The sequence below is a fragment of the Caloenas nicobarica genome, chromosome Z (genome assembly GCF_036013445.1).
Source record: "Caloenas nicobarica isolate bCalNic1 chromosome Z, bCalNic1.hap1, whole genome shotgun sequence".
NCBI lineage: Eukaryota > Metazoa > Chordata > Aves > Columbiformes > Columbidae > Caloenas > Caloenas nicobarica.
In genome coordinates this window covers 97,551,189-97,575,846 of record NC_088284.1, presented here as the reverse complement: position 1 = coordinate 97,575,846, position 24,658 = coordinate 97,551,189, and positions in this window count along the sequence as shown.

Genomic DNA, 24,658 nt, shown 5'->3' with positions numbered 1-24,658 from the left:
GCTTGGATCCAAAACATCTCATCCCCTCAGTATCACAGCAGGGATTCTTAGCTTGGTCACAGGGCCAGTTGATCAACACTATTCTGCTTCCAGAGCCATACTACGTCTATATGGTGCTGCTACCTGGTTTGGGAGACCTGTCATGTATTTCACTGCACAGAGTTGACATACCCTAACGCTGTAAGTAGAATTTCTGCAATTTTTTTCTGAAAAGAGAATTTTTCTTTGAGAGGAACCTCTTGGGAAAACAGGGCAAACCCTTGGTTAGCAAGCTCTCATACTCTGCCAACGTATTTAATTTAAAAGGTTACTATAGCAAGAAGGCACTTGTAGATAGTCTACCACATAATAAACCCGTATTTGAAGCAGACAGATGGAGCTAAATGAACCAGGACAACCTACAGATCATTTAAAAAGGTCTGATGCTGCATGAGAATAAAAATTTAAAAAAATTAAAAAAAAAAAAAAAAAAAAAAAAGAGAGAGAGGAGCTTTATAGATAATCATTATCCTGACTGTCTGTCCCTAGTGTATTGACTGTCTGAATGGCAATTTTTAGAATTCAGGAAGTCAATTACATCACCACATTCAAGAAGACGCAAAATTAACCAATCTGGCTTTATTCTTCTGTATAGTACTTATATTTTTAAATAGTGACTTTCTGTAATATTTGAAAGATAACCATGCTGCAGAAAGCACACATATTGTAAGAACTTTCAGAAAATATAAGAGCAAGGGCTTTCTCTCTGAAGGAGACTGAGCACAGGGGCACTCAGATGAACATGTACAGCTTGTAGAGAAAAAGCACAAACTCCTTTCAGCAGTTTATGGGGAACAAGGACATTAACAAGAAAGAGAAATTTGATATAAACAGACTGTCTTACTCATACAAGTGCTGAATACCAGCAATTAAAACATTTAAAAGATGGCACTGCATGTTAATGCTTCTTCAAAGACAGTCTCTATTCTTCTCTAGTCTCATGTAATACGCTTCATCTGTGAGGAGCTGAGAAGTTTGAAGGGAGGTCTTCAAAATACTGCTCCGCCTTCCGCAATGAATCATTCCTTCCAGAGACAGTTAACTAATACCATCTATTTGCCATAAACCAAATGATAGCCTAAGCTTGATTATAGTAGCAATGTGCTTTTCTGTAGCATCATTTCAAAGCTGAGAATCTGAGGATATGTTTATTTATTACTTGGTGAACAAATATATTCTCACCAGATGACAACTGAGCATAACATCCTTCTTTAATGGCAATTTTTCATGGCATGGTTTTTTCCATTTTTCTTCATACTCACGTTCTTGGATTTTCTGTTTGTTACTAGTTTCTGATGCATGCATCAACACTAATCAAACAAGCTATGCTTTTAAAGCTACGTTCTTAGTCATGCTTGGGTTGAATGTGTGAAAACACTACCTTTCCAGCCAGAGACACCACTGATACTTTACAGTCTAATAATTTAGACACTAGTAAAACAGCCACTTGCACATTGATAGATTTAAGTATAATTTGCATGCTGATGCAATACGCTGCTAGTAGTAAGTGTGGTCTGAAACCTCTACAACAGTGTCTTGGGCAAAGATGAGGGAAACAAGGAGGAAGTATACGTAGGAAAAGAGACATCTTTTATAGCATCATGACATTTTGTCTGGTGGGCCTGCTTAGGGAGTGATGGTATAAGTGTCACTAACTTCAGGGTATGCTTTAAAGTAAAAAGAGTGTCTTTTTTCAGGGGAATTATTATACTGTATTTTCACACTGTAGCACCCACAAGTCATCTGTAAATATATATATGTATACTTACATATTTTAAGAATAAATAGCCCACATTTCAGAAATAATGGAGTTGTGACTCTTGAAAAGTAATACAAGGTTGTGTTTACCTCAGAACTCCTTAGTGGTCTTCTCTGCTTCTCTCTCTGTAACGTCATTCTCCATGGCCTATATCGTCTCCACTCCTAAGCTTCCGAAGCCTGTTTCTTCCAGACTGGTAGCCCTCCTGCTCTCTCAGTGATCTGGGGACTCATTTTCAGGAACTGACACTTTCAGAGGGCAGTAAGCAGGGAATATGTGTACTCATGAGTTAGTTCCATAGAGTAGCCAAATTATGTAACAAAAAAGTACCACAGTGCAAGGTGGATATTTGATAGACATTATTAATAGCTTGACTTTCATTTCATGTTGCTCTTAAACAGAAACCTTTTAAAGTCAGTAGGTCAAATTTCAACATAATCCCTTTCATTCTCAAAATTAATTCCCATACCAGGAAACTGAGAGCCATAGCTCAAAGACACTTTTCCATACCCATGTTCATGTACTGGCCTTGGGTCTCAATGACTTATTGAATAATTTAGACCAAACTGAAACATTTTTATGGCCTCTTATAGCAGTTTTCCAGATGCTTTGAGCAGCCACAGCTGCATAAAACAGCCACAACAAGTCCCAGAACCCGAACCAAATCCACACAGATTGCTGGTCATGCTGTTTAAGCCAAAAGTAAACCTATTTTTGTACATATTAATTTCTGTGATGTCAGCAAGCTTAGGGAAAAACCCTTGATGACAATTTTGTTAGTGCATAACATTTTTATTACTTTGGTTCCTTGTCTTATGAAGCTGTTCATAAGTCACTATTTTGTGTTTTCTAAGACTCTATTTCTCAATTAGTTGATCCTATTTTCATTGCCTTTTAAGGGCAAGACTTCATTTATTTCTAACTGTCTGCACCAAATGATAAGATATGGGCCCTGAGGCCCTTTCTTCAGTTGCTCTCACTGCCATCCAAATTTAGATTCATATTTAGGTTTTGAGCTCTTTTGTGGGAATGTATGGCTGAGAGCTGCAGTATAATTAATAAATCTCTTATGAAACCCCGAACAAAGTGGAAAGCTGATGAACACTGATTATTAGCTGGGCTTGAGACATATGTTTTAGGAACACTGCCATGACTTGGTGTGGAAGGTTTAACTTTCCGTAATACTTAATGTAGAGTCACCAGTGAAGTCATTGACTTTGGGCGAGGTTGACATGGCTGTCCTCTGAATTTCTGTCAGATGGCTAATGATGGGGACAAGCAACACATCTTGTATCATTTACTAACACTTTCATGGACTTTCTACCCTTAGTTGTTGATTCTGGCTATCTAAAGGAAACTGAAATTTCGAAATTTATATACTGCTTCAGTCAAATATTTCACTTCCGTACAAGGCAATTGAGGCTTTCTTCTACAGTCTACCTTGTTTCATCTGTACCACGCTTTACTTCTTTCCATACACTCACACTCTCACTGGGATGTGTACAGCTGAAAACTAAGTAAGCCAAATAAATTATGTCAGAATCCCAACGTGGGAATTTTGTATGCTGCCTAATGGGTCTGGCACCTAATCTGTCTTGGTAGGAGACAACTAACATTTCACATTTCCATTCATGAAGAGTAGCTACTTAGACTGCTTAGAGGGTACCTTAAATTTTTGCATGCTATTTATTTTTCATTTATGTGTGTTCTTAAACATCTTCCTCTGTCTGTTTGTTGGCTGATAAATCTAGCCGTTATAGTCTTAGTGTAGACATCATTTATACCTAGAAAAGCATATCTGAAAATACATTACCTTTAAATAGCGGGATGCATCACATCTGAGCTCCCATGTCTGATAGCCAAAAAGCTCCATTTCATTTCAGAGGAAAAATTGCTTCTGTCAAGGTAAACAGAATGCATTATCCCCCTTTAATAACCATTTTTAAGCATGCTTCTGTATTACTTTTTTCACAGCTGTATTGCAATAAGCTTTAGAGTAATTGCCAGTTCTTCTGTCTAATAGGTTCATTATTCTTTTGCCATAATTGCAGCCATTAAAGGTCCAATTGTTAAATTTCCACTCCTACATTTACTTAGTGTTACATTTTATAATGGGGTATGTCATTACAGCACCCCAGTGGCTACAGCTGTTGTTCAAAGTGTTTCTAAAAGTCAATGAGATCCATTTGAGATATGTCTGTATTCTTGATTTTTCACAGATTCTCTCCACTGCACTATGTGTGTCATCTTTTTATAGCTTTTTCAAAGATAGCTGCATTTAGGTACCCTTTACTGAAAGTTTAAGAACCTGACCTATTCAGGAAGACATAAAGATGTGACTTTAATATATCTGAAGCACCATTTTTTCACTTTTATGAAATGATTCATATATAACAAGGTGATGGAGCAAAGATTTAACTAAGGGAAATTAACACTTATGGCTTAATAGCTTTTTGAGCGCACTGATTTATCTTTTGCCATGTTAAATTGGTTGGGTTTTCTTTGTTGTGAAAGAAGCCTGGCTCCTCATGTTAGCTACAGTTGTGGTAATAAACCAATCTATTTAATGCCCCTTGACATTTCTAGATATGTTAATAGGTATGCCAGGGTTTACTTATTTGTGTGAGAGGGACTTGTTGATTTGAAATGTTACATTTGGACCTGATATGTAAGCTTTATTAAAAATAAGGAAAAGCCCTTACAATTATCACTGACTATAATCATTAATAACAGTCTTTCATAAGACACTCATGATCTATATAGTTTTTGTGTGTGCTATCTGGTCTCAGTTAGTCTTTTTATAATTACACCAAAAACTAGTTTTGAGCTACCTGTACTAACAGTTGCATTAGTTTATGTTGCTGACAAGCACAGAGGAGCTGTTTTGGAAATTGCTGGTACCAACAATTATCAGTCCCAATCAATTTCCTGGGAAAGTTGACACACCGTGCCAAATAACCCTATTTATGAGGTTATCCAGCCTCTTTTTGGGATATAACTGCATATCACTTTAAAACTCTCATAGGCAGTATGTCATTTTTATTACTTAGGTTTCACATTCCTCCATAAGGGGTTGATTAAAACTGCATTTGAAATGTATATCACATAAGGGTTTTTTTTAATATACGCTATATTTTCATTCTTAACCTCATTATCAAGCTATAATTTTTTCAGTGATAAACCTAAAATTGCAGCATTTCACATCAGTATATGCCATATTTCCTATCTTCTACCTCATACATTATAACAAAAATATGATATAGTGATAAATATGTTTGATTTACAGAAAATAAAGATTTTTATTTAAGTACTTTTAAAGAGAAACATTTTTCTCATCCAAAATCCTTCCCATATTGTAGAATATATACAGATGATAGAAACAGAAAGAAAAGAGGTCACCAAAAAAAAGCTTATTTTTTTTTTTTCTGTATGGAGGTTGACTTCACACAGAGCAAGGTAAAGAAAAGCCCTCATGATCTCTGCTTTTACATTGCAGTTCAAATCTACATCATTATCAAAGTAGAAAGTTGTTACCACATCATGTCTGTGTACATGACATTTATGTGCTTGTTATATTCGTGTTTTCAGTACTGAGGTGCCGGGTAATTAATTCTTTCAGTGTCTGGCACTAGATTACAGTTATACTAGATATGCCAAGGTGTTGAAGATGCCATTCAGATGTTTTGTTCTTTTGTGGGGGAGTTCTTTTTGAGCAAAGTAGATGTAGCAAATTTCTACTGTAAATGTCATCTTTACAGCTACAGAACAGGCTTCATTTTCCAGGATCCCTGGATTCCAAAACTCAAGAAACTACAAAAGCAGAGAGAAAAAAATCCACTAGCTAGTAAACTGGAAGAAAAAAAAATATTTTACAATGTTATTAGTGTTACTGTAAGCAAATAGCAGAAATTGTTTAATTAATTTTGCCCTGTTTTCAGCTCTTCAGGGCTTTGGGTAGAAGAAAAATGAAACATATTCTTTATTCACAATCCAAACCAAAAGAGAGTTTCACAGACAGCAGGTTATCAGATTGTGAATTTCAAATATTTCAACCAGATGTACGATTCACATATAAATCATGTCATTCTGCAAGACATATAACCTAGTTAATAAATATAGTTTGTATTTTACAGAATATATAAATAATTCCCATTTTGTATTACAGTAATTATTAATACAAGTATCATCATCTTCTCTCTTATATCCACAAATCATCATGGCTATAACAGCACTATTGTGCAAAAATAATCTGTTCTGTAGTTTGATTGGTTCTTTCCATGATCTTTCAATGTTTGAGCCAATGTCCATCAACATTAACTGAGAAACTTGTATCTATGACTGGTTGGAGAATTATGTAGTTTTAAAGATATAGTGAAGGTATAAAATTGCTGTGTTTTATTTGGTGGTATGAATGAGTAAACCAAATTGCTAAAATAGGTTTTAGCATTTTTTTCCTTTAGCACAGGTAGCTGTTGTTAGTTAACACATAATGAAAAGACTATTGAGGTAGAAAGATGTTGGGAACAAAGTAACTGACAAAGCTGTTTGATAAGGATAAATTACAAGGAAACATTTTGAATTTGGAACAATGGAAATTTGCCAAACAGAAAATTTGGATAAATTACTAATTTGGAGACTGATCTAAAAAGAAGAACCAGGAAATGGTGTCTGCAGAGATGAAGAACAGAGGTGTCACAGCAGGATCTGACTTAGCTGCAGCACCAGCCAAGGCTACTAAGAAAGACAGGCTGAAAAAGCTCCATGGTCATAGAAAGACCATGTGTAATTCCATTGGGCTTTATCCCAGACAGTTGTAAGAAAACAAAGATAATGAAGTGAATACAACGTTATTTTTGAGCAAAAATCCGAACATTTCTTATGCTGTTAAATTAAAGAGACAATTGTTTCGGAAGTGTTTTACAAAATCTTTGTGAGTTATATTTACCATGTAAATTTTCTGTAAACTGGATGAGTGGACATCTTCCAGTGGAGATTTCTGGAAAAGGCTGATTAACTCACAAATCCTCCTGAAGGGTCATTACTGAGTCCAGTGGATAAGGAGTTCAGCTATGTATTCTGGCTGTCTGGAGAGGTTCCTAGAAATAATAGCTACCTCATCCAGGTATGTCTGAGAACTCTGAGTGCAATGCTTTCACTCCGCTTGGACTCCAGGAGTTGATAAAGTGACTAAATATAGCCCATGAGATTGTTTTAAGTTACATCCATGACCAAAGCTAGCTAAGGAAAGGGAGAAATTTTTTCTCCCTGTGAGCATAAGGTTGCATAAAATGGATGTAGATTAAGTGACTGGGTACAGAAGTCCTTCATTGTTGTGTTCATCAATTGTGTAACATTAACAGCAATCAATCAATGTCTTTGGATCTCTCACAAATGTAATCCATCCTGGAAAACTCAGCCTTTGAATATTGCCTTCATTTTGCTATGTTTCACCATCAGACGTCCTCGCAAGTGACAGGGAATGGAATTGAAATCAGAAGCTGGAGCAAAGCAAAAAAACAGAGAATATGGTTCCTGATCAAGAAAGCTGGGTGCAGCCAAACCTGTCTCTACTTAAAGACCAAAATTTGAGGCTTCTTTCTTCCAAATAGCCACCCCAGAATGGTGCCTCCTCTTCACCGAAAGCCCAAAAAGCTGTCTAGCTCTTTAAAGTTTAACTCTTCTTGATGTCCTTAGAGAACAGTCGACTTCCCACATTACCCATCAGGTAAAGGCTATGAATGCTCCAAAAAAGGGATAACTCTTTCCCAGTCCTTTGTGGAATTACCTTCTTTGGTTTTTTGACTCCCAACAGAGTCAGATTTATGCTGCAGTACTATCCAGAAGAGGCTGCACACCCTGAATCTCCTCCTGGCTGGCTGTGCAGCCCATACATTTGCCCATGTTCTTTAGGCTTTTCCCAACACCTACAAGAAGTGGTAGGTAGGCTTATGAGGTTGGGGGATTAGTTTGTAGCGTAATCTGAAAAGTAGAGCAAGGCTTTTGCACTCTTTTTTCACAAATGAATTTAAAAGTTCCTGTTCTTTAAGGCTCAAGTGTACGGTTCATAGGTCAAATTTCACTGAAAGGGTAGGACCATTCACAAGCTAAATGTGAAGGCAAAGCGCTACCTAAGGTAAGGACCAGAGTGCTATCTCTTTGGGGGTTTGAGTCCTGGATGGGGATTTGGAATACCACAATCTTTAAAATAGGATAGAAAAAAATGTCTCGGGTAGGCTCTGTTCTGGCCAAGCTCTGTGAAAGCATGAAGGCTTCTGTCTATGGAAAAGGCTTCACCTCAGCTTTGTGGAAGAGGTAAACAATGCATATCTTCTGACCAGCTAGTGCTGAAGTCAGTATTGAAAGGCAGAGATGAGTTTAATTTCATGAGGAAAAATGAAGATACGCATAGCAGTGGTCTGGCAACATGCTTCTATGACACTGATGGTTGCCAAACTCCATTTTTAAGGCTTTAAGGGCCAAAGAACCCTGAAAAGGCTGTGCTTTAGCATGTGCTGGGGAGTAGGAGAGGAGTGCATGTGTACATAGGCATTATGTTAGTTGGATGGTGAAGCTGTATAACATAACTGAATTATGTGTCTGTGGACTTAATAAGACCTTTCTGCTTCCTGTTCTGCATTAACACCATCAACTACATTCCAGCTGTAAAATCATTAGTAACGGAGACAGAAAAGACAGAAGAAATGTAGTTTAACTTTCAGTTCCCACATTATGGCTCTTGTTCACATTGTATTCATTGCGAATGAGGCCAATACTTGCATCCTCTAGACCAGGGGTGTCGAACTCATTTTCTCCTATATAAATATAGGAGTAGTTACATTTATACAGTCCTAAAATTACATTCAGCCCTTTAAAGGCGACCGCCAGGCCGATGTGGCCCCTGGTGAAAATGAGTTTGACACTCCTGTTCTAGATCATTAGTTGAAAAAAAAAATCTCCTGTGACTTGGGAGTTTAATGATTTTGATGTGGTATCGGTGGTGTAGACTACGTAACCCACAGTGGGTCTGCTCTTGTTTTTATTGAAGTCATCCCGAAGTCATTATTACAGCGACTTTTTCTGACTATGACTGTGCTTTCATTCCTGCTATTGTGTCCTTTTCTTTGCTCCCAACCATACACCAACATATCGGCTTGAGTTTGAAATAATAATTACATTTTAGATAGTTTATGACACAGCCTTAACCTTCTTTAATAGCAATTTTATGTACTCAATACGCTGCTGCTGTAGTTGGCTTACGGTCTTTCAGAAGCATTGGTCACTAAATAAAAATAAAGTTCATATTTATTGCTATGTGTCATCTAAAAGCAATCACTGAAAACAAAAATTATAAGATCTTCTAAGATGAAAATGTTTTTATGATGGAAGTTGGCAAGGCCAATCTGTTATCATGAGGCATGGAGGAGAAAGGCCGGTGTTCCTGACTGTTTGGTGAATGCACTTATTTTCTTTTTGCAATTTTCATTATGGCAAATTGTTTGACCTAGCAGAGAGACATCTTCTCAAGGCTGGGATCATATTGTTTTGCTAGTATAATTCCATCACAGTCAACAATGGATATAAATGAAAAAATGAGGCTGAAAGGTACAACAGTATAAGATGGTATGTTTTCAGATGAGTAATCAGTGTCTATTTAGAATAAAATAGAAGTATATGAAATTAGATGCTTTGACTCCATTTTATGAAGGTGAATTGAAGTTTTATTACTAGTGTTATGGTCAAATGAAGGAAAATATAGGTAGTGAAAAGAAACCCATTTAAGCTGCAAGAAGAAAATACCAGTTGACATTTTCTCTTTGGTTGCTTCAATTCTATTGACTCCAATGGAGTTAACTGATAGAAAGATGCTGATCCTGAAAACATACATACCCATGCTCTCATATCATTAGTTTATTACTGATCAGACTATCTGAAGTCCAGATGTTGTCTGCATGATTCCTACAGCTGTTTCCTACATCTTCTTGCTTTACATCTAATGTAAGCAAATAACGAACTGTGGGCATTCAAATGAACCCCTTAATTCAAAGATGTTGCTTATTCACCTGTTTAATCTATGTACTATCTAAGTACACTCTTTAATTGAATTAATAGTGAGAAGAGAATCAAGCTTATTGGGGTGTTTTTTCAGTGTTGATTAGGCTGTAAAGGCTGTGAATATGCTTTTCTCAAATGTTAATGAGGATTCCTTGTCATGTGCAATGGGCATAATCCAGATGAGTGTGCTGTCTGCTAATTTGCCATTATACATTCCCATCTGAAAGCAGTCAGGAGTGAACATTTGGCCTAGGCTAAAATCAATGTAAACAATCAGTTATTGACAATGTTTATCACATATTTTTGGAGTAAATATAGTATTAAATGGAGTAATTAAGTCTGTCTGCTCCATATCTTACAATGTACTTTTGCAGAAAGTTATTTATTTTAAGAGTCAAAAAACAATTGAAATTATTGCGTACTTCTGTCAATCCAAAATCCTACACCTTCCAAATTCGGATTCAATTTTATCTTCTTTTTAGGCTCCAACAACAATATTATAGAAGCTGGTTTAGCGTACTATTTTATCTTCACGTTTGAGAGGCTTTTTTGAATCAGCTTGAATTCTTTAAGAATGCATAGAAACTATTTTCACAATAATTCTCAGTATATCGATAATTGTGACAGCAGCATTTGTGACTAGATACCAATGGATGACAAAAGAAGAGTCTGTGCTTTCTATTTAAGTTACCATTGAGAACAGATGAGCTGTCATAGCATTAAACGATAAAAGTCACGTCCACACTACTGAGATTCCAATTAGTTAACTTTGAACACAGTCCATTTGTCAGATTTTAGGTAGTGAGCATTGCTGTTAGCTGGAAGCAAGAGACACTTCTCTACAGGGAAAGCTATTACTGGCATAACACATGAAAATATTCAATTGTTCTCTACAAGATGTGGCTTTTGCCTCATCAGCAAGTGTGACAGAAAACCTGGCCAGGCTTCCTGCCTAACAATTGTAGCACAGATTTCTTTCATCTGATTTTGATAACTTCATCAGAGATGGGTAGCAGTGTCTGGATTTTGACATTGCCAATTTAATATAACTCAATGAAATCTCTTAAACAGATTAAAAGACTCTGATAAGTTATGCCTTTTAAATTTTTCTTGATGCATTGTGGGACTACCTCAGGGCACAATATCAATAATAATGTGTAAGGTAATGCAGATCTGTCTGCCAAAGCACGCACTTTCCATTCTTTATCTCTGTTTTGTTTCCACTTGTTTTCTGTATCAACAGTGGTTGCTGAAGCCCAAAAAGAGATGTGTACCTAATGTTTCTCTATGCGTAGGTTTTTCAGGAAAATGTCCACCAGAAGTTGTGTGAGCTTCTACAGAAGTAAGATGGAAGCTGGTTATTTAATAAAATTTCACGATAGTTTTTTAAAAAATTAATACAAATAAATGGACTGCAGTTCAGCAAGGTACTTAGTTATACACATTTTCATAGTCTGATTTACATTTTAAAAACAGATTCAGAAGGTATTTCTGAAACAACAGGCAGTGGTAGAAACAATGGAAATACCGAGAAGTGATTACTTTCATTAAAAAAATTATTAATGTGTGTTAATTAAAAGGGTAGTACATTTCTCTTATTTGACCATTTTATATATATTCTCTGAGCCTCCATTCAAGTCCTGCATTGGTTACTTAAGTCATTGCTTTTTTTACAAAAGGCCAAATCTTGAAGGCAAGGAATACTTGCAAATCTTTTATCTCAGTGAGAGTGGTCCATCAGACTGCACCCTGCTACCCACACTAAAATGGCAGTGATAGCAAATATTTGCATACTCATGTAGAGTCCATTCTTTCTCTTCTGAAAATTACTGTGGCAGAAAACGAGCTCTGTTGTGCTGTATCAGCTGTGGCCAGTCTCTCCACTTAGAACCTCAGGCTGCTTTGCTCGGGATCGTGTTAACACCTGTATCCATTTTAGATTGCCAGTTCCTCAGGCATTGTGCCCTTATTTGTTTACAAAGCACCTGACACTCTCAGAGTGCAATAATTAAAGACATAATGGATAAATAACTGGCATGTACCAGTTGACATCTGTCTCACCAGGCAGGATCACTTTTCGATGAAGGAAGGGGGTATAATGCATAGCTTTGGAATTCCATTTCTCATTTATTTGGTAGGATGTTCTTTATTTCAAGTTGAAGCAGGTGAGCTCACCTGTTATGAATATGACCTTGGTTCTCTTCCACTGAAAGTACCATTTGCAGCTTTTAACTCAAATGAGTGGAATATTTCACAAGCTAAATGTGTAATTCTGTATGTAGAAATTCCAGCGAGTCTTAGTTCCACTGGAGCATTATTCATTCAGTCTGAGAGACATCTTTAATAGCAATTTTGCCTGACTTGGTCATCTTTCACTGCCTCCTGGAAAGGTTTACTAAGAGATCCTATTTTTCAAACTCCATACTCCAAATTGCATCTGGAGCCTACTTTCTGATATGCTTACATGAGATCAGAAGTTAGATAACACTGTGTCATATGGTCAGAAGGTTGATTAAGATGACATGTATTTCCTGGCTTTTCTAGAGTTTCTCAGGCAAGTTTTGCTACTGCTGACAAAGGATTTCAGCATTTCCTACTAGACATGTACCTTTAGCCATGGAGTTAAGAAGCTTCTCCTAGTGTTCTGGTTATATTTGCTTTTTTGCCTTCATTTTGTAACTCATTATTATGATCCACTGTATAACTAAAAAATTTCACTTCTTCCTTGTCAAATATTTGTAGATCTTATAATATTCCCTATAATAATTCCTTCTCAAATCTTACTTTAATCTTTCTTCAAAAGCATTCCCTCTAATCTACACGTAATCCTTCAGGTTTTTTTCTAGATTATGTTTAGTTCACTGACATCATTCCAGTATTAGTGTGCCAAAAATTACGTACAGAATTCTATGTGTAGTCTCACTAAAGCCACAAGGAGAAAGATGATAACTTCCTTGGGCTGTGATACAGTATTTCTACAACCCAGAGTCAGTTGCTGTTCTGGCTGCTTCAGCTCTTCACTGTGAGCTTTGATTTGCCAGCCTTGGCTGTCTCTTTGGACCTTCTAGTATGTCCTTTCTATAGCATTCCAGTGCTTCACAGCCTAACAAAGTATGCCTTTGGGTTTTGGAGAAATAATTTAATTCTTATTATTTTTACACTCATTTCTCGTGTCTAGGAGTTTTTGTATGATTTCTCTGCTTTTGACTAGAATATAAAAGTGCCTAACTTATTATGAAATTATATGCTGATATATAGAGACATGGTGGGACAGCTCACATGACTGGAATGTGGTCATGGATGGCTATGCCCTTTTCAGGAAAGACAGGCCGGCCAAGCGTGGTGGTGGAGTTGCTCTTTATGTGAGAGAGCAACTACAATGTATAGAGTACTGTCCAGGTGCGGTTGAGGAGCAAGTTGAGAGTCTGTGGGTGAGAATTAAGGGGCAGGCTGGCAGGGGTGACACTGTTGTGGGAGTCTATTACAGGCCACCACATCAGAGTGAGGATGTTGATGAGGCCTTCTACGGGCAGCTGAGCGTGGCCTCACAGTCACAGGCTCTGGTAGTTATGGGGGATTTTAACTACCCTGATGTTTGCTGGAAGGACTACTCAGCCAGCCGGCCTCAGTCTAGGAGGTTCCTCCAGTGCCTTGACGATAACTTTCTGATGCAAATGGTGGAGGAGCCGACTAGGAGAGGTGCGCTGCTAGATCTCGTCCTCGCTAACAAGGAGGGTCTGGTTGAAGCAGTAAAGGTGGGGGGCTGCCTTGGTTGCAGTGACCATGAGATGGTGGAGTTCAGGATCTCCTGTGGTGGGAGCAGAATACCGAGCAGAATTGCAACCCTGGAATTCAGCAGGGCCAACTTTGGCCTTTTCAAACAATTGCTGGAGGAAATCCCGTGGGCAAGGCTGCTTGAAGGTAAAGGGGCCCAAGATAGTTGGTTAACATTCAGGGACTGCTTCTACCAAGCTCAAGATCAGTGCATCCCGACGCGCAGGAAGTCAAGGAGGGGAGCCAGGAGACCTGCGTGGTTAAACAGGGAACTGCTGGGCAAACTCAAGTGGAAGAGGAGGGTTTACAAATCATGGAAGGAGGGGCTGGCCACTTGGGAAGAATACAAGGCTGTTGTCAGAGGATGTAGGGAGGCAACTAGGAAAGCTAAGGCCTCCTTAGAGTTAAACCTGGCGAGAGGGGTCAAGGACAACAGGAAGAGGTTCTTCAAATACATGGCAGATAAAACTAACACCAGAGGCAACGTAGGCCCACTGATGAACGGGGTGGGTGCCCTGGTGACAGAAGATACAGAGAAGGCAGAATTACTGAATGCCTTCTTTGTCTCTGTCTACTCTGCCGGAGGCTGTCCTGAGGAGCCCCGTACCCCTGAGGCCCCAGAGGAAGGCAGGGCAATGGAGGAGTTTGCCTTAGTTGATGAGGACTGGGTTAGGGACCAGTTAAGCAATCTGGACACCCATAAATCCATGGGTCCAGATGGGATGCACCCGCGGGTGCTGAGGGAGCTGGCTGAAGTCATTGCTGGACCGCTCTCCATCATCTTTGCCAAGTCTTGGGAAACGGGAGAGGTGCCTGAGGACTGGAGGAAAGCAAATGTCACTCCGGTCTTCAAAAAGGGCAAGAAGGAGGACCCGGGCAACTATAGACTGGTCAGCCTCACCTCCATCCCTGGGAAAGTGATGGAACACCTTATCCTTGGTGCCATCTTAAGACATATCAAGGATAAGAGGGTCATCAGGGACAGTCAACATGGCTTCACCAAGGGGAAGTCGTGTTTGACCAACCTCATAGCCTTTTATGAAGACGTAACAAGGTGGATTGACGATGGCAGAGCAGTGGATGTGGTCTACCTTGACTTCAGCAAAGCATTTGACACTGTCTCCCACAGCATCCTCACAGCAAAACTGAGGAAGTGTGGACTGGATGACCGGGTAGTGAGGTGGACTGCAAACTGGCTGAAGGAGAGAAGCCAGAGAGTCGTGATCAATGGGGCAGAGTCTGGTTGGAGGCCTGTATCTAGTGGAGTGCCTCAAGGGTCAGTTCTGGGACCAATACTGTTCAACATATTCATCAATGACTTGGATGAGGGAATTGAGTGTACTATCAGCAAGTTTGCTGATGACACCAAGCTGGGAGGAGTGGCTGACACGCCAGAGGGCTGTGCTGCCATCCAGCGAGATCTGGACAGGCTGGAGAGTTGGGCGGAGAAAAATTTAATGAAATATAACGAGGGAAAATGTAGAGTCTTGCATCTGGGCAGGAACAACCCCAGGTTCCAGTACAGGTTGGGGAATGACCTATTAGAGAGCAGTGTAGGGGAAAGGGACCTGGGGGTCCTGGTGGACAGCAGGATGACCATGAGCCAGCACTGGGCCCTTGTGGCCAAGAAGGCCAATGGCATCCTGGGGTGTATTAGAAGGGGGGTGGTTAGTAGGTCGAGAGAGGTTCTCCTTCCCCTCTACTCTGCCCTGGTGAGACCTCATCTGGAATATTGTGTCCAGTTCTGGGCCCCTCAGTTCAAGAAGGACAGGGAACTGCTGGAGAGAGTCCAGCGCAGGGCCACAAAGATGATTAAGGGAGTGGAGCATCTCCCTTACGAGGAAAGGCTGAGGGAGCTGGGTCTCTTTAGCTTGGAGAAGAGGAGACTGAGGGGTGACCTCATCAATGTTTATAAATATACAAAGGGTGGGTGTCACGAGGATGGAGCCAGGCTCTTCTCGGTGACAACCAACAGTAAGACAAGGGGTAATGGGTTCAAGCTGGAACACAAGAGGTTCCACTTAAATTTGAGAAGAAACTTCTTCTCAGTGAGGGTGACGGAACACTGGAACAGGCTGCCCAGGGGGGTTGTGGATTCTCCTTCTCTGGAGACATTCAAAACCCGCCTGGACGCCTTCCTGTGTAACCTCACCTAGATGTTCCTGCTCTGGCAGGGGGATTGGACTAGATGATCTTTTGAGGTCCCTTCCAATCCCTAACATTCTGTGATTCTGTGATTCTGTGATATGAACTATATGAATTGTCACTGCTGTAGATAAAGCATGCTAGCTTCCTGTTCATAGCAATTTTTGCTTGCATCCTGTTGCTAAGATAGTGATTGTATCCAAGCTAATTTCAATACATTTTTAATAAGACTTTGTGAGAGGTCTTTTGCTAAGTCTGTTGGTACATCAAACTCTGAAGACATAACCAGTGGAATCCTACAAAGACCTTTCCTATGTCCTGTTGTATAAGCATTTCACTGTCGACTGAGATTGTGAACCGCGGGGTGCAGGGCGGGGAAAAGATGAGACCAAAATGTTGGGAGGGTCTGCAAGGGAAAGATCAGAACAGAAAATGGTGATAACTTGGAAGAACCTTCTGAAGTCTGTAAGGTGGTATCTGATACAGACAGATATCTAGATGGAATCACCATCACACTGCGATTAGCTAAGCAAAATCACTGCAGATAATTATCTGGCCATAAACTGAGTAGGAGTCACTGCAGAAATGCAATACTGGATGAAAAAAGCAAATGTCATTCTGAAGTGTGGAACAGGAGTGTGGTCTAATTATGCCATGATTTTGAGTAATGCTGGGGCTGTCCAGGACCACTGTACTTGGTTTGCAACCTCACACTTAAACATGTGGACAATTCTGAGAAAGCTGAGAGAATGCCAGTGAAAACAGTATAAGGTTTAGAAATGAAAGGCTGGTCGAATTGATTGCTAAAGAAGGCAGCTGGATGTGATAATCACCTGTGAGAATTGTTGTAATGAAGAAGACAGTGATATGGGTTTTTTATTCCTTTGTGTCTACTTCCAATAAAAAGGAAGAAATGGGTCTGTTTGAAACACAGAGTGTTGTTCTGATGTTAGGATTTTTGATTTATCCTTTTGATTTATAGGATGAAAGGTTGGGAGCAGGCTGCCTCTGGAAGTTTTGCAAGCTTTTCCCAGAGGATTCTGGGAAAAATAAAATAGGCTAACTATTCCTGATTCTGTCTCAGAACAAGGAGGACTCTTCCTAAGGCCTTGTCTAGCTCCATATTTTCATATTTTTCCATGCATGGCGCTGTTTCCACCTCCCAGAATTAGAGCAATACAAACTATCAGAAGGGTCTGACTTGATAACAAACTCCTTATTTTATTCCCCAGCCAGGCTTAGGACCCCTCTCGCAAATGTTAGTGTAGGTTGTCATAGAAATACAATGAAGTCAAATCTCATTGACAACAACCGTTCATTGAAACTTTTTTCATTCAGCAAACTTCACCTGAAGGTAGAGATCTGGGGAAAACACGCCTGCCTCGAGGTGAGTCTGCTCTAAGGAAGGGGGATAAAAGCTTTGGGCTCCTGAGCCAGCCATGCAGAGATAAGTTTTCTTTCATACTTAACTGTCCATACCACCTTTTCTTGGTTTTTTTACAGACCAAACTTACAAAACCAACCCAAAAAAAACCCACAGTGCAGGCAGCTCAGTCATTTTTTTAATCATTAGTAAGTGTTGTGTTTTAACCCCAGCCGGCAACTAAGTACCACGCAGCCACTTGCTCGTGTCCCTCCAGTGGGATGGGGGAGAGAAACAGAAGAGTAGAAGTGAGAAAGTTTGTGAGCTGAGATAAAGACAGTTTAATAAGTAAAGCAAAAGCTGCGTACACAATCAAAGCAAAACAAGGGATTAATTCACCACTTCCCACAGGCAGGCAGGCTTTCAGTCATCTCCAGCAAAGCCGGGCCCCATCACATATAACAGTTACTTGGGAAAACAAACTCCATAACTCTGAACATCTCCTCTTCTTTCTTCTTCTCCCAGCTTTAAATGCTGAGCATAACATCCCATGGTACGGAATATCCCTTTGGTCAGTTGGGGGTCAGCTGTCCTGGTTGTGTCTTCCCCCAATTTCTGTGCACCTCCAGCCCCCTCACTGGTGGGGTGGTGTGAGGAGCAGAAAAGGCCTTGACTCTGTGTAAGCTCTGCTCAGCAGTAACTAAAACATCCCTATATTGTCAACACTGTTTTCAGCACAAATCCAAAACATGGCCCCATACTAGCTACTACGGAGAAAATTAAGTCTGTCCCCGTCAAAACCAACACGGTAAGGTAATCCTCCTGATGATTTATTACCTGGTATAATTTCTCATTAGCATATTTTTTCTTCCTGATTACTTCAAATATTCTTTTATTTGCTGTTTCTTCTTTAACTAAAATTACCTCAGTGCACATTAGGTTGCTCTTATCTTTGTCCAGCTCTGCTCGTTTATACATAATTCTCTCAATTTCCAAAACATTCTCGATGCCATCCATTCTGTGAGTAGGCATTTGGGAAGCTGTACTGGTTGCCTGGCATTTTCCTTTCTTTATCAGCAGGATTATATTGTATTCTGATGCCTTTCAGGAGTCTGAAGGCTTCTTGCATTTTTGTGTCAGAAAGTGTCCTTGAACTTCAATATCTACTGCTCTGTGAATCCATTCTTTAGCATGCACCAAAGGACTAATGGGCACTACCAGGGAGCATCCCTGTTATTTAAAATCAGTTCATAGCATGAAAAACTGTAGTAATGAAAGTTAGATCCATGATGAACATTCTTTGTCTAGAGTCTTTACTTTTATGACTCATGAAATTGTCTTTTGTATAATTTAATTTTCAGATTCAGAGTTAAACTCCATGAGGCCAGTTTTTTAATTATTTTTGCCACCTTGCAAATACAAAGGAGCTATATCCAGGCGCATATAACCTTCTATATATATTCAGGAACTATACCAAGCCCTAGAAATATTACCTGCACATAGAGAAGGTCAGGAGAGGGATATTCCAAAACTACACTGCAGCTCATTTTAGCTGTCACTATTTTGTTGACATGGGTAATAGGATTCAAGTTAAAGCAGTATAAAGAAAGAGTCCACGGCCAGCTACCAAACAGGGAAACTGTGAACCCTTCTTTGCATTTTTCACACTTTGTTTCTCAAATGAACAGAAATCAGACAACTAAATGGTTATTCATTTGCACTAGTCATCCAAAAACGTTTGGTGAGCTTGAAGTGTTTATGTATATGGTTACCACAATCCTCACTGGATCACTCCGTTAATACTACAGAATTTATCTGAATTCTTCTGTGGCCACCTCTCAATGGCACTGGAGTGTCCCACAGCCATTAAATTTGTCTATCAACACACCAGTCCCATGAGGACACTGTTATTGCTTTCTATATAGGAACACTGAGTGCCAGGTAAATGTCATGATTAAAGTCATAAAGGCATGCAGCAAATCCCAGGCCCATAGGAAACCTAATTGACAGTCACAAAGTGATGACATATCCAATACATCTTCTGTTACTTCAGATTATGGAGAGTTGAAATACCAGAAGATGGAATTGAATTAAATAACTTTTAAATACAACAAAAAAAATTCCATTGGATGTGGCCACAGTGTGTGCTACTTCTGTCCCCACAAGAAGCAGCAGGTGGCTTCTACTGTTAATTGTAATGAAACTGAAAAATGAAGGTTGACAAAATCAACAGATTCTGAATATCCTCCTCAACTTTGTTTTGAAACACTGCCTTTTTAACACCTGCATTCCCATTAATGAAACACTGTCAGTCGGTTCTGCAGAAAACAGGGCATACCAGTCCCAGCTAATAAAACCTGGTATTTGTTGGGACTGTAGATATAGAAGTTCATGACTGAGTGGTTTAGAAAGTCAAGTTTTTACTTGCCCTAGAGATCCATGAAAAGAGAGGCAGCAAGAAAAGGTGAAACAGTAGGATGCAGAGGTATATGTCATGAGGTACTGATGTAGTCATGGGTAGATGCAGGAAAATGGAGTTTCTCTACTTCCAATTTAGAATAATTTAATAAAAAAGCTTTTACACATTTCTTACACTTGAGTTTACCATTATACCACTGTCTGCAAACTTAACACCTGTAGTACTTCTGGAAATTGGGATTTTACAGCTGTCACAGCCTTCACTGGTGGGACAGTAGCCACATTTTGAACTTGTCAGCCTTGAAAATGCCCCTTGGATCTTTCAATGTATGGAAGTTATTAAGCTGTAGAAATGTAAGTTGGTATACAAGGGGGAAACTATGAACTCTATTACATTCTTGGTTTACAAAAGCAAAGAAAGACTGGCAAACAGGACGGATACTGCCTGTGTGTTGTCTTATGGGAAGATGCATGTGTGTTGGATAAGGGAAACAAAGACTTTAGTACCTCATCATCCACTTTTAAACTAGCTCTTGAGAACCATGTTACAGATAATGCAGCCAGAAAGAGCTATGTAGATGATAGCAGGAGATAGTGGGGAAAGGCTAACAAAGTCAGCTCATGAGCCATGACATTCATGACACAAAGCTGAAACTGGAAAATGCAATACAGCAACAGAGCAAAAAGCATGTTAAATAGTTGTATGAAGTGAGGTGGACTTGCAATAATAAAAGTTGCTGTGCATTTCTGATCTCCTATAAATCACCTCTTTCTTCACATTATCAACTTTGCTATATTGAGAATTCTGTGGGTAGAAGAAAAAAGAGAAACTACTATCTTTATTGTGTACTCTTGGACTAACAGGAAGGAAATAACAGGTATGTTTAAATGAACTGTTGTATTTATTTTTCTTTGCATTGCGAAGACAGACCACACAGTCAAGCCCCACATGAGTGGGCAGTGGGAATTGCAGATCTGCATTAGCTCTTACATGTCTTATCTCTTCAGTCATACATATGACTGAAATATCAGATGCCTGCAGATGAGAATTGATTCTTTGTATATCACAAACTCAGAATCATCTAAGGCTAACCATAGAGTCTGTGGGTTCCTGTTATTTTTAAATGAAAATTATTTAATGTACAGTGACACAGGCAGCTAGGGCAGAGATCACTCTGAGTTTTTGCACTGGAAGGGTGAATATAGAGCCCTTTTCCATGGACCCTTTCACATGTTGAGACTGCTACACAAGAATGATGGAGCATGGAGTCATGTAATGTGTATTGTTTCAGTATGGTCACAGGAAAACCTATACATTTGTGTTTAAGGAGTTCCCTTTTTCCTATTCCTGTCTTACTGCTCCTCAAGCCTTAGGCCTCTGTCTTTATTATAGCACTCTGTCTTGGCTATTCATTTTAGCTATTATATTATCTTTTTTTATATTCTCAACCCTGAAGTTATTCAGCACACTGGAAAGAGATCCCAGGCAGAAAAAATATATTTGTGAAAACATTAACTTACATTTAGCTGCGTCATGAAATTGGACGAAGGAGCTGATGGTGAAGGGACACTTTTCTGTCTATCCTCATAGCTAGCTTTGACCTGTTCTTTCCAGATCTACAGCTCATGAACTCTGTAGATCACCCAGTGACTGTCTTCTAAGGAGCCAGGCTAGATGTTGTACTACACAGCTGGGTTTCCTTCCTGATGCCTAATGAGAGCTCCAGATTTGGGATCAGATTACAGAATTGCCAAGGAAGTTGGCAAAAAAAATACACTGCAGTTGACTGGTTGGTCACTGGATGAAGCTGGGACTGTGATTTATAGGCAAGTTGAACACAGGTCCTACTACAGGAATGAACAAAGTAGAGGACTCATTCCTGTATTAAAGCAAGATAACAACTGTGAAGATAGATACCTTTATTTTCCAAATCTCTTGAGTAGACCCTAAATCAGTCCTACTAAGCAGACAGTAAATATCATAAAATCTGATTAGTGTCTAAGCTGATGGACGTATAACACTGAAAAACTTTAAGACTCATCTCTGTAGGCAGGAAGGATATCTTTTGACTTTGTCCTGGACTACAGTCTATAGTTACTAGAGAAAGACTGACAGCTTAGCAAATCAAACCAGCAATTTTTTGTACACATGTATGTGTGTCTATGTATGCATTTCAACGCATAAAACTTAAGAGAATGCAAAATCAACTTGAGTACCATGTTGATCAGCTCCTATGCAGAATGTATGCAAGCAAAATTCCTGTTTGAGTCAGAAATAATGGAAAAGCGTGGCAAAGTCCTGTTCTTAATTATCAGAATAACATACATTGCATTGTAGCAATGTATGTCCCTGGCTGGTCCATGTGCGAAACTCTCATATATATCGTTTATCTTTCTGCCAGAATCTGAGTCCTGAGAAAACCAAGGTTGGCAAATGAATAAAACTAAAAGAAATTTTCAAATGCTTTGTTTTAAAGCGATCTGTCAATATTTAGGGGCCAAAAGTAGCTTCAGCCTGTTACTGGAGGTCTAAGTCTGCTGAAGGCTTTCACCAGGCTTGACTCTAAGCACATCAGTCATCCTTTAGATATAAACGTGTCTGCTAAATTTTAGAAAGTAAAAATATGTGTATTTGTCCTTGCAGGATGAGGGCTTTGAACCATGGGTGAAACTGCAAATTTTTTTGTCACTGAATTGTTTTACAAGAGTTTATGAAACACCTTCAAGTACTAAAATGAATTAATTTACAGCATATGTTAATTGCATAAAACTTTGCTCTTTACACAGGGCTGTAAGACCTCAAAGCATCTTAAACCAATTGAGTAAACAGTGTGAAAAGGATTCAAAATATTACAGCTGCATGCCATTCTTCAGTCATTTTAAAGCTCATTACTATTGCTTATCTATAAATCCCTAGAAATAGGTGTTTCTGATAGATCTTCTGATAGATCCTGAACCAGAACGACAAAATGGCACACTGTAATTAGAGAGGGGGAGGGGGAATGAATCTGATGTTCTGCCAAAGCTCGTTAAAACGGCTTGTGCACTGCAGTGCACAGAATATTGCTCATGACTGGTAGCAGAGGAGCATACTACTAGCTTGACAGGGAGAAGAACATGAAATTGCCTTCCTAAAAACTGAGGGAAATACTGGAGAAGAATGGAGAAGTAAAAACAAGAGTGAATGTTCCTTTCAAGCACTGAGATATTGCTGTTCCTGACCATACCTTGGTAAACTAAAATGCTATTGTGCTTTACCATTTATTAGTAAAGTTTTACTGCTCAGAGGTGCCAAGGCCAGAGTCAGTGTCTGTACTGCCTAACCTGACTGGCATTTATTTGGCAAGGTGCACAAATTTCTTAGCAGGTCTGGTGGTTCCACTTGCTAATCATGTACTATACATTCCTGTGCATTTATGTTTGACAGTATAAAAAGATGTGTGTGGTGCCTGGAGCTGCCATTTCTTATTAAAGCTGATGCAGGTTTAGAAATCATTCGACTTTGGGATAACTTTTGTGCATTCTTACTCATCCTTGCTTTCTAACGGGCAGTTTTTGACCCTGAAGGATGCTCTTAATATGTAGATAACACACATACTGCCTGCCACATCACCACTTGCTCCAGCAATGCCAAATGAAACACAAATTGCTAGCTGGCAGCCTTGGCTTCACTGCGTTTACTTTGGCCAGACAGAACAGCCACCCTGCGTGTGGTAGCAGAAGAGAGGGGAATAATATTGTTGAATGCAGCAACTCACCCATGAAGCTCATTCTGCAAACAAATGTTCTGTAGTTCACAGAAAGGTAAAAAACAGTGAAACAGGGCTGTATACAGTAAAACATCCTTAGGTGCATTGAATAGTCACTAAAAAAATAATAGAAAGTAAAAACTGTATAAAATACTAAGAAATGGTGATGAGAGTGGATGTAAACTTCAAAGGAAGGGTTAGGGTAAACTATTTAGTAGCCAATTAATAAAATTAGTGTAATGAAGCTTTCTGTTAAAAAGCAAGAATATTTCCCTTCTACTGAGCCCCACATAAAAGGAAGCTTAGGAAAATTTGAAGGTTACTTCATAGTGCATCAGAGCAGGAGGCCAAATTTCAGCACCTCTTCTGACAGGTCTTGAAGGAGAACATAGATCTTTAAAGGTCTAACGTATCTATTAAATACTTCTTTGGCTTTCATAAACTTTGTCTTAGCCAATATAAGGTATTATTCTGTAAATCCTATACCAAAGAAAACGACCATTCCCATTTATATAGGGCAGTTGAGATGATTTGTCCCCACTCAGATACTAAACATTTAGTTGAACTGAAGAACTGAACAGAAATACCTTGACTCCTGGTTTCATGTTCCCTTAGTGAACGATATTTTCCAGCAAACTAGGTTTCGGACTCCTTGTTTGAATACTGTTCCCATATAATACGGACATATTGTGCCAATATTACGAACAATATTAGCCCTATTCATTAGTTATTGATTAGAGACAATAAAACACCCTGGATCCAGGTCTGATTTCAGCTGTAATCCTATAAACCTATTGGAACAATAAAGCTGATAACTTCTCCTCAGCAAGAATGGAGAAATCCAGACTGAAGACCTGCCAGCCGCTCCTAGTCCAAATCATGAACAAATGACCACATAGCAACATGTCAGTGTAAGACTGTGTACTGAGACAAGGCATTGACAGAAATGCTGATGAAAAACAAGCCTTCTCTATTCTGGAGAAAGTAAAGAGCGGAATCCTCTCTAAGGTTCACTTTGGTAGCTGCTCTGGAGCTGATGGCCTTACATGAATTGACATTCGCTGAAAATACGGGATAGAAGTTCTTCTATACTCAGTAATTTGGGACTGCAGATTACAAACCAAGACAACTATTGAAAATCACGGCTATTTGGAAATGAAAGGTTTTCAGCATCTCTGCTTCTGCTGCTGTGTTATGTTCTCAGCAACTATCATATCTGCTTTCAATCTATGCCAATGGTTGGACAACCCTTGCAAATGCATGAAAAAGTTTTCATTATAAAAGCCAGGAAATGGCATAGAAAGGTCTTGGAAAAGGTGAATTTTCAGGCTTTGTGGCAGATATACCTGGTGAAATGGA